The 12,407-nt window shown below is 33.5% G+C and overlaps 1 non-coding gene across 1 annotated transcript; it reads right to left on the reverse strand.

Annotated features, from left to right (window-relative positions):
- Positions 1 to 9,129: 9,129 nt before the first annotated feature.
- LOC141635187 (small nucleolar RNA R71) lies at positions 9,130 to 9,236 on the reverse strand. The gene has a single exon (XR_012539891.1). It is a non-coding gene; the product is annotated as a small nucleolar RNA R71 (small nucleolar RNA).
- Between the last annotated feature and the right edge of the window lie 3,171 nt (positions 9,237 to 12,407).

Here is a 12,407-nt window from a genome sequence, read left to right on the forward strand (position 1 = left end):
TACGGTGAAAGCGATAAACTTCTATCATAATGAAGGGAAGGGATGGAGGTTGGAATGAGAGTAATTCTATTTTGTTTAGAATGACAGTAATTATTAAGGGAATAATAGATCTAAAATGAACAAAAAAATGAAGGGAAGAGAAGGAGGTTGAGATAGAAATTGATAGAAATAGGGAAGTATAGTGCAATGGTCACTCGATTAAGGGAGTAATTATTCTCTACCTCTTCTCCAAAGTAATGCATTACCTCCATATGGAGATAATAATTCCTCCCTCACCTCATCTTTCCACCCTCCACAACCACCACTAACCACCAATCTCCTCCTATTTCTTCTTATTTTAGCTCTTATTACTCCTTTAATAATTATTTTCATTCCAAACAAGCCCTTAAACTTTTATAATAAAATAATAGATTTCATATTTACATGTTTTCGCCCTATACACCGTCACTATAATATATTGAATACAAACACAACTTCGCGCTTTGGAATTTCTTTGAATGCTTTATACGTAGATGGAGTGCATAGGTATAGTATAAGTTTTGCTGACATTTTTTAATTATTACTCGGTATGTAGTTCGTTTATGATCTTACCTCCACATGAACTCTAATAAGACTATAATACATAATATTAACATTTAATTAATTATCTCTAAATAATGCAATTATTAATCTTATTTCCAATGTTTGCCATCTTTTTTCCCAGTTTGTAAAAGACACGTTCATATTTTGCTTTAAATTTTGTCTCATCTCCATTCTTCATTCTTCATACGCATATTGACATGCTCCTTCAATGATACGTACGGCTCGCTTCAACCCCATAATGGGTACCTTTTCCACGCTAATATAGATACCTAATTCATACCCATCTTTATCAGGTTATCTTCATTAGTACACCCATGATCCAACGGCCCAAGCACTGAAAGATCATATATTCTCGTTTAAATCGGGATATGGCGATCAAATTGAAAAACTAAAATCTTCGTCGCATTAATCACGTTACCTATAACACCACATTTTGGATTTCAAAGACGGGTCATTGTATCAATTGCCACTTTAACGTTAATTGCTTTTGGTGTCCTGGTGTTGCCTACCAACATAAGGCTCGCTATATAATATCCTTCCCTACCCGTTTACTTGTATATTACTACCAAAAGCCATGCCGAACACTGTTTAAAATCCTAACAAAAATATTATGACTGAAGAAAACCAAACAAAGATCCCGGAAAAAAAATTAAAAGAGTGCTAATCATACTAATCTTAGAATAGAGCCCTAAAATTTGATTTGTGAGTAAGCTTATATAGTATTTCATATATGCATCTTCACAAAGTTGTTGTTTGAAGTGTTTGTAGTTTAATTGAACTTTCTTTCTTTTCAAATTGTTATTTGGTATTTAATTATAGATTGTTATTGTTATTAAGTTTCATAGTGTTTGTCAAATACGGAGTATTATCACAATCCCAATTTTAATTAATTTTTCTTTTTAATATTGCTTAAGGTAATTCGAATAAGTTGGATTCTATATAATCGCTCGAAAAAAAGCTTTCTTTAATAATATACCGAATTATCCATTGTTGTAGATTTTTTTCCTTTCTTGATAAGTCCAAGGGACGCAAAAGGTTATAAATAATTCAATAAACACCAGCAACAATTTGTACAAACGGCAAACGCTACATGCAAACTACATAAACAATAATTAATTATAAAATATAAAAGATAAAAGACCAAACTGTAAAGAAACGCTGCCCCGACTTTCGTGATGGTGGATCTCAGATTCAAGTTGTAAATCTCAGAAACATGGGAAAACGGAAGTGCGATAAAAAAATACGATGAGAAGGATGATGAACTGACAGTACAAAACGAAGGAGCTGATCAGATATGGTCTGAACGACGAAGAGCGAGGAAAGTGATGGGAAGTAGTCTTAAAGACAGTTAAAACAATGAAGGAAGAATTGGTCATGAAGAATATATAGAGAATGGGGATGAGATATTCAGCGGTTTCTTTCTTCGGGAATTGTGAGATGAAGTGGATAGTTTGGGGTTACTAATTTAACTAGTTTTCTTGCCCGTGCGTTGCACGGATATTAAAATAATGTGTGATAAATTTCACAATAAAATGGAATATAGACATATAGTACATCGTTTATGTCCAAGATTTTATGTATGCCGCATGACCAACAAATAATTCCCGTTAATATAATATTGACATAAGAATAAAAGAATGTTTGGTTAATAAAATATTTTTTTTAGGAAAATAAAACTAATATAAGTTTATATATATGATACTTGGACTGATAGTTTTTAGAATTTGTTCATTAATACCATAGTCAACTCAATGATGCAACAAATATCCTTCTTTCGAATAACAAACATAATTTAATCATTGCTATATCAAATTGTAATTACGTAAAATCATTTAGAGGTAGTTAGAACGTTATATCTCCCGGTGAAACTATAGAAGTATATTTGAATGTGAACCAAATTCTAACACAATACTACATGGCTAGAGCTGTTTATGAACCCCCTCCCCCCTCCCCTGCTCTCCACAACAATAGTCTTGGCCCCCATCTTCTCATTTGAAACAAAATCATTCACGCAGACCTCTATTTTTATTCCATATTCACACACATGATCTAAAACAATCTCATCCCTTTAAAGATCGATCCTTGTCTCTGAAATTTATCTCAAATTTATCCAACCAAGTGAAAAACTAAACCCATACTTCTAGAAAAATCCACCATCCATTGGAAACTAACCCTTGATCTTGACAATGTTCTTTTTTTTTTTAGGAAGATAAAACCAATATAAAGTTTATATATATGATTCTTAGGACTCAGAGTTTTTAGATTGTATTCATTGATACATGTTTGTTTTTCAATTGGTCAAGGAAAATAATAATATCTACTTTGCATAATCAACTCAATGATGCAAAAAATCTCCTTCTTTAGATTAACAACCATAATTTAATCATTGTTGGGTCAAATGGTAGTTACGTAAAAACCTTTAGAGATAGTTAAATGTTATATCTCCCGGTCAAACTATAGACGTACCTTTGAATGTGAACCAAATTCCAATGCAATACTACATGGTTGGGTCTGTTTACGACACCCCTCTTTAACAATAGTCTTGTCCCTCATCTTCTCATTTGAAACAAAATCCTTCACGCAGAACCCTGTTTTTCTTCCATATTCAGACACATGATCTAAAACAATCTCAACCCTTCAAAGATCGATCCTTATCTTCGAAACTTCTCTAAAATTTATCCAAACAAGTGAAAAACTAAACCCCTACTTCTAGAAAAATCCGCAATCCAATGGAAACTAACCCTTGCTCTCGACAATGTTGTTAGAATTAAAATTTTACTTTAATTTGGATTGATGGGGTCAAGATTAAGTTTATCAATATGATCTTTTGAGGTTTCTTGTTATTATTCATGGTACTTATATGTTTAATGCAAGCGATATTTTGCGGATAAATAACCTTATTTATTATCACTATCTTCGTTAAACTCATCACCCTCCACAAATGCACCCTCTCTCCACTTCACTAATTTACCCGTAAAATAACATATTGCCCTCTCTGATTAGTTCTTACTACTTGAAATAACCTCCAATCCACTACCACTATCACTACCTTTCTGCCACGTTTTACATCTAAGAAGTCATAAATCACATTCATCTCCATGAAACACCAATCTTTACTCCAAATGATATGTATCCTCGTCTCCACAGTTTATTATTTCATTTTGCATAAATAAATCTTAATACCTCCATCTTATTTTTATTGTTCTTTTTTCTTCAAATTTTAGTAAGGAAAAACTTTAGTCAACCAACTCGTCGCAAGCAACTTCATTCCCACTTGAAACAACCTTTAGCCCACTACTTAATCCCTTCGGTTCACACATAAAACGGTCTAAAATGCAAAGCTTTCATCTCTCTCTTGAAAAGTCCATCTAACTAACAGAAAACTAACCTCTACTTTCTGAACTTCATCAGTTTTACATCCAGTAAAGATCAAGTTGAACACGACAAAAAAATGCAGAAACTTAGGTTTCTTTGATAACGACAGATTGAACATTTTTTTAGCATTTTGAGAGTTTTTACACTATTTAAATAACAAATGTGCTATTTTGAGTATTGATCATCGACATATTAAAATAGTAGATTGTGGTGTAATTTCCTGTTTTACATTATGACCTTCAATTAGTGTATTATAAGAAAATAAAAATTGAGTTTTTTTATCTCTGAGGAAATTAAAGATCAACCTTTATCTTTATCATATTTATAATTAATATTCTTCACTTAAAATATATAATTTAAGCAAGTTCAAATAAGTTAGCTAAAAGTTATAAATCACAAATTGTGTATAATGATTTTTTTAATTAATATGAAATAAATGTCATAAATTTCATGAGAATATTAATGCGGTAGAGAACTATAGAAGAGTTGGCAAGTACGTGACCCCCTTTTAGGTTTAAATTTTTTCATTTATTTTTATATTTTTGCCTAAAGGTGGTTAAAGCTTTATATTATGCATGACGAATATGTCTCATCCTTCCCCAATTCGAATCTCTCCCTAAATTATAGTGATAATGTGCCCAATTTACACAAAAGAAAATTTTATAGCATCAACAATAAGTAGTTTGCTCCATATAATTGAATAATACCGTTTTTTTTATGCATGTAAATTTGTCAAAAGAAAAGTTTGAGAGAGACGGTCTTCACTATGTTAGGGAAAGACTACTCTTACCCTTTTATGTGTTTATCATGACTTTTTTTTTAATGTTGATCGTTGCTTGAATTGAATTTTAACCTTATACATATTTCTATAATAAGTGTATCTAATTTACCTTCAAGCCTCATTAAAATCTATTTTATTACTCGTAGTACCATTTTTACTTTAAATTGTAAAACAATCGCACAATAAAGTTTTTCAAAACATTTACTAATTTGTCATAATATGATATTTCGGTTCGCATATTAGCAGCAACTTTCTTTATCTTTTAATACTCCTTGAAAAATAGATATCAAACTTTGTACTTATCAATAATTTGTGAATATCTTATTTAAATTTTGATTAATATGCTTTTATATAATGACAAATGAATGATAAATAATATAATAATAAATTATCAATAGAAGTTGAAGTGTATTGTGAGGGAGATAACTTTAAAATTAGTAGGAGAAATACATATGACATTTGAAAAATAAACTTCGTATTATGTATAATTAAATATGACAATAGCAATAACAAAAGACATAGGGGCATATGTCAGCGTTCATTTTACTCTTTACATGAGTAAATTCCATGTAGTACGTATTATGCATTCACATTTGTCACAACCCAATTCGTCCTAGGGCCTTTTAGCCTCATAATACCTCATTTTTTCATCGGAAGTTGTTATAAAATTGGAAATTATAAATATATCAAAGGTTTTTTTTTCTTCTAATTTAATAAAAAGTGAACAAATACTAATGAATGATTTTTTAATATTAATAAATTGTATATAATTAATTTATTTCCTGTTTCTAATAATAAAATTGTAAAATAATTAATTAATTTTCATTTCTAAGAGGAAAATCATTTTCCTAATTATAATAGAAAAAATTTAAATAATTATTATCTCCTAATTCTAATAGTATAATTAGGAAAAAAAAACCTTAATGAATTGGTAATTTATTTCCTATTTCCTATTTTTAATAGGAAAATAGTAAAATAGTTAATTAATTCTCATTACTAATAGAAAAATTATATTCCTAATTATAAATGAAAAATTGTAATAATTATCTCTTTATTCTAATGCTAATAGTAGAATTAGGAAAAAAAAGCCTTTCCTAATTCTAATGGTATAATTACGAAAAAAAAAGCCTTAATAAATTGGTAATTTATTTTCTATTTCTAATAGGAAAATGATAATATAATTAATTAATTCTCATTTCTAATAGAAAAATTATATTCCTAACTATAATAGAAAAATTGTAAATAATTAATTATCTCCTAATTCTAATGATAATAGTATAATTAGGAAAAAAAGCCTCCTTTAGTTATATATATTGATTTGTTCCAAAGTTAATTTGAGACATGTCAAATAGAATCTTAGACACAGGGGATTGTGATTAACAATAGGTCTTACTTAAGGCGAATATATCCGTTTTAAAAATAACATGGGTCAAATACTATCCAATTTCTATAGATGGGACATATCTTTTGATACTCTTAATGCATTGTACTTTATTACCCTTCTTATTAAAACAGATATACACGTTTTAAATGATAAATTGTGATTAATGTAATGTAAAATTGTAATAAGAAAATCTTATTTAAGACGGGTATATATGCCTTATACAATAAAACATACGATTGCATAAGGAAAATGACTATATGCACAAGTGGATACTACTTCGCTGTTTTAATGTTGAGACGGATTATTTGATTGTAAATGAGATTTCTTTTGAAGACTTCCAGGTTTCAATTTCCAATTTGTTTCAAATTTACAACATAATTCGAAGTACCCGTGCGCTTTGGAATACGAACATAATGCACTCAACCATTGTTTCCAATGTTACTATAACTTCATGAGGGCTAAACCATTTACAAATTCTTATTTCAGACCGCCATAACCGTCTGAAATGGTCAGACGGATACCATTTCCTCTCACAAAAAACCCATTTAGGGTGTGAGTGGGAAAGCTCATCGGGGTGTCTGATGTAACTCATATTAGAGCATATTTAGTCCCCGAATTACCCTCGTTCCTATGCTTTTTAGTGCATAATTGGGTCATTTACTATCTTTAGTCTTTCGTCTTGCATATTCTTTGAGGTTTTGATCCCTTGCTAAGAAAGGAGTAAGAACCTTGCATTTTCATGGCAAAATGGAGCTAAATTGATCGAATCTAATGACCAAGCATCGAAATGAAGATAAGACTAGAAGGCCTATGTAAATAATGAAGTAAATGGGCAATGATGAGAAGATCCTTGCATCCCCAACAAGATCCTTGAGGATTGTTGGGGAAAGAAAAGAAGAGAAGCTGACTGGCCAACAATCCGGGCGTCGCAGTGCACGGGACGAGCGTCCTGGCCTGCTACAATCCGAGCGTCCTCTTACCAATCCGCTCGTCCTGGCCCCTCTCAATCCGAGCGTCGCCCTCACCAAGCCGCTCGGATTCCTCTCCAGTGCAGGCCATCCCTACCTCAAGCCGCTCGGGATGAGCATATTCTATGAAGACTAGCGAAGCGGAGATGAGCATCTCCTTCGAGAGGAGCACTTCCTCAACTTTTCTTAAGGGTCTTAATCGTCATTTAAGCCCTTAGTAACCCTAATTTATGTACCTAATCCTTAGTATAAATACTCCATTGTACTAATTAGATTCACACATCCTTCTTATGCTCTTTTTATGTTATTTTAATCTCATCTTAATCTTGTAATCAACTCTTAATTAAGCATTAATACAAATCTCATTTCCTTAATTTCTCTATTGTTCATCATTTATTTTGGGTAATTGAAGATTATTTGGGTATTATTGGGAGATTGACAACCTTCCATCAATCATCAAATACTTCTATTATTCTTTGCTTATTATTTTGGAATCATCATTAAGTATAATTCTCTTAATCCCTTTTTAATTATTTTTAATCATTTCCATTCATTCATCATGTTTTGCTTTGTTAATATGATTGACAACCTTGTTAGCATGTTAAACTTGATAATGAGTGAGTAGTCTCTTAACTAGGGTTAATGGGGAATTAGGGGAAACCAACATGGGGAATGATTCATGCTTAATCTAATATGTTCACATAATTTATTTGCTTGCTTGTTGTGATCTCAACTTATGCACATGTTATGTTTGATGATATGCGAGCCTATGAATCCTTGCATTTTTTACCCATCACTTACCTATTCAATGAGACTTGTAAGACATAAACCAACTCGAGTCTCATTAGGGCATATAGTTGAGTAGGGAGGATTAAGTCGACTTGTAGATGTTGTACAATCTAATCGATTCGGCTCCGGGACCCAAACCTTCCTAGGATTGTAAGATATAAACCAACTCGATCCTATCACAACAATAATTGCTTGCTTATAATTTGAGAACATGTTTGTATGATCAATTCCCATGTATCCCCTATTAACCCATGACACCCTTGTGCTTTTAGTCAATTGTTTACATCTCATTTTAATCGTCTTGCTTGTTTATTTACATTGTTATTTAGTTTAGTGATCTCTTATCTCAACCCAAATTGTGACACCCTTAGACACGACCATTTGCAATCTAAAATCCTACATCAATACCCGTCCCTTGGGATCCGACCTTTATTTACCTCTTTACTAATAGTAGAGTAGTTTGTGAAGTTATAAATATTGTTTTGGTCTAGGTGCTCCTAACGACAAGTAACCGAAAACGATAGTCCGACCAAAAATGGCGCCGTTGCCGGGGACGGTGTTAACTTGATTTGATTTTCTTTGATTGTTCTTAGTTGTGTCTTTCTTTGCCTTGAGGAAGTAAAACTCCTCAAGGTTTGTTCTAATTGTTTTCAAGTTGTTTGATATTTTGCATGTCTAGAAGATCACAAGGTAACTTGTTACCTATTGATCACGAAATTGAAAGAAATTTGACAACCAATAGAAGACTTGCTAGAATTACTTTGAGAGGTATTGGTGAGATTGTGGATATTCAACCAAACAATATTGAGTTCATCAACCCTTTTGCAAGAGAAGGAGAAGATAACCCAACACATAACTCACCACAAAATCAACCCACAATGCCTAAATTTTTATCACATTCCGTACCAACCAAGGAGAACCTACCAAATGGTACTCCCACACCACAACATTTGACCGGTAATTTCATTGTAAAATCCGCATTTATCCAATTAGTCGAAAAAAGCCAATTTGGGGGGATGCCTAGTGAAGACCCTCATTCTCACATGGATACTTTTTGTGACTATTGTGATGCTATTTCACAAACCGGAGTTACTCAAGACCAAATTCGATGGGTTTTATTTCTTTTTTCTTTGATTGGTACCGCGAAACAATGGTTAAGGAGCCTTGATAAGGCTACTCTTGGTATTGACTCTTGGAAGAAATTGGCACTTGCTTTCTACAAAAAGTTCTACCCTCCGGAAAAGACTAACATGCTAAGAGCCCAAATAAAGGGATTCAAACAAAGGGACGAAGAATCTTTGTATGAAGCTTGGGAGCGATTCAAAGGAACTTGTCACTCATGTCCTCATCATGGACTTAGCTAGTGGTTCTTGGTACAACAATTTCGGAATGGTCTTTATGAAGACTCCCGAAACATTCTCAACATGGGATCAAATGGTATGTTTACCGAAGTTGACGATAATCAAACGTGGAACAAGATTGAGGAAATGGCGGTCCATAACTCACAATATAATAGACCTCGGAAGGCTACTAGAGGAGGAAAGCATGAAGTTGACTCTATTACCCAATTGGGTGCTCAACTTAGTGCTCATATTGATACCTTTAATTTGAAGTTTGAAAAGGCTATGGCTAAACTTGAAGAAGCCTCCAAATCACCTAAGCAACATGTTAATGCCATGGGGGCATCTTCATCAATTCCAAGTGGAATATGTGAGAGTTGTGGAACTTTGGGACATGACCAAAGTGAATGTAGGGGAATAAGTGAACAAGTGAATGCTTTCCAAGCATAAAAGAGTGGTACCCTTTATTCCAACTATTACAATGAAAACACCAAATTCCATCCCAACCTCTCATACAAAAGCCAAAATGTTCAAAACCCTCAACCAACATACACCCCAGCTCCAATGAGAAACCAAAATCAAAGACCCTTTTACAACCAAAACCAAGGTTACCAAAATCAAACTCCATACACTCAATCAAATGACCAAGGTTTTGATGTTCAAAAAGCGGTCCTCCAAATGCAAAAGAACCAACAAGAGTTTTTCACTCAAATGCAAAAGGATAGCCAAGCAAAAGACATCACCATTAACAACATACTAGCTCACACAAAGATGTTGGAGACCCAAATGTCTCAATTAGCATCTTGAAGTTCACAAAGACAAAAGGGGCAATTACCACCTCAAGGTAATCCCCCAAGACAAGAATCGGTGAGTGCCATTCATTTGAGGAGTGTTACAAGCTATGAAGGGCCAAAGAGGCCCGTTGATGAAGATGTTGTGAATGCTAGTGACAAGGAAAGAGTTGTGCAAAACTCTAGGGAAGAAGAACCCACCATTCAAAAAGCTACAAAGGAGAATGAAGAGAAGGCCAAAGAGAAGGAGCCTATTGTGATTAGACTTACTTTTCCAAGTCGTCAAGCTAAGCCTAAGTTTGATGATCAACTTGGAAAGTTCATGGAGATTGTGAAGAATTTGGAAGTCTCGATTCCATTTACGGAATTAATCAATCACGTTCCGGCCTATGCAAAGTATATGAAAGATATTTTTATAAAGAAGAAATCCATCTGGAAGCTTGAGACTATTGCTTTCACTAAGGTGAGTAGTGCCATCCTACAAGGAAGTTCACCTCCAAAACTAAAGGATCCGGGAAGTTTCTCCATTCCATGTACCATTGGCGACACCACGATCAACAAAGCTTTATGTGATCTTGGGGCAAGTGTTAGTGTCATGGCATATTCGGTAAGCAAGAGGCTAGGAATGGGAGAACTCAAGTGCACTAATATCACACTTCAAATGGCAGATCGATCTACGAAGACACCTTTAGGGTTATGGGAAGATGTGCCGGTAAGAATTGGCAAATTCTTCATCCCGGTGGACTTTGTTATTGTTGATATGGAAGAAGACTCCAACATTCCTATTATTTTAAGAAGATCTTTCTTACACACCGCGGGAGCGGTGATCGATGTAAAATATGGAGAGCTCACCCTTGAAGTGGGAGATGAAACCATCACTTTCAATCTTGACAAGATAATGAGAGCTCCACGATTACATGAGACATGTTTTATGGTTGATCACTATAGCCGGAAAGATGATAGGAAGAAGTTGGAATTTCAATGGAAGAAGAAAGTGGATGATGCTCCATCAAAAGAGCAAGGAAATTGCAACAAATAGAGCTTGACAAGCTCACTCATGACAAGTGAAGAAGAAGGCCTCATTGGCCAAGATAAGAAAGAAGGAGAGTTGTCATCATCAACTTATGACATTTTTAGGGACCAAGTAGAAGAAGTATGCGGTCTTTGGGATGATGAGTTTGAAGGGATATTCAATCCCTATATCGGTAATGCTATGACCCAAGACCACCATGAAGAACAACAAGTACAAAGGTCTATTGAAGATCTTTATCAAGACAATGAACAAGCTTTCGACTACTTTTTCAAGGTGTTGAGCAACATCAACAACACCTTGAACATGCCCCCTTGACATCTCATTATTGGATGAGAGTTTGGTGGAGTCCCCCCTAAACCACTACTTGTAAATATTCTAACTCCCTAACTTGCATTTTAATTATTGTTTGCATTTTTGTCAATTTTGGATTTACATTTTTATGCCTTGATCAAGATTTTCATCATTTTGAGAGAAGTGACGGAGGGACTTATGAGTTTATTGATGTGTAGTATTTTACTTTAGTGTGGGGATAGAAATTGCCTAGGCTATCCAAGCCTTTGTAGTGCCCTCACAATGAAGACCACAAGAAATGAAGAATGAATGACACGGGTTACGAAGCACCCACGGATGGACTTGAATCCGTGCGAAAGAGGGACAATCCGAGCGTGAAGGAAAAGTTGATCTATATACTTACATATTCATATATGTCTTAATTTAATTTGTCATAAAATTAAATATGGATTTTATGCATGCAAACAAAAGAGCAAAATAGAGGAGAAATCATGTTCTTACATTGGATGTTTCGGTTTCATGGGCACAAGAGAGATCACCTTTCTCTCTTGTTCTTGTGCTTTCCTTTAATGGAAGAACTAAGATCCAAGTGTAGGATCTCTCCCTAAGCTTAATACCCAAGGCTTTCTCTTAATTAAAATTAATATTATAAGAACTAGTACAATATTAATTTAGTAGAAAATTACCCAAAATATTATATATAACACTTAATATTTCGGTTTTTGAAGGAGGAAGAATGTGAGCTTTTTATCTCTCTAAAACTCTTATTTTAGATAAGTGGTTGAATGAAAAATAATAACAATAACCTTATTGTATATGAGGTAAAATTAAGAGGAAAAACCAATTGGTTTTTCTCTCTTAAAAACCGGACAAAGGGAGTGGGAGGGGAGCCAATGCATGCACTCATTTGTCTTCACAATGTTTAATAGGGTTGCATGGCTAGGCTATTAGGTAATCATTGTGTTTACTAATAAATTAAACAACACAATATTAGCCTAATATCCCTTTAATTTTGGTACAATTATAATATGGAGTCCATATTATTTTTGTCAATTTGTCAATATGTAACATGT

Source organism: Silene latifolia, chromosome Y, assembly GCF_048544455.1.
Source record: "Silene latifolia isolate original U9 population chromosome Y, ASM4854445v1, whole genome shotgun sequence".
Lineage (NCBI taxonomy): Eukaryota > Viridiplantae > Streptophyta > Magnoliopsida > Caryophyllales > Caryophyllaceae > Silene > Silene latifolia.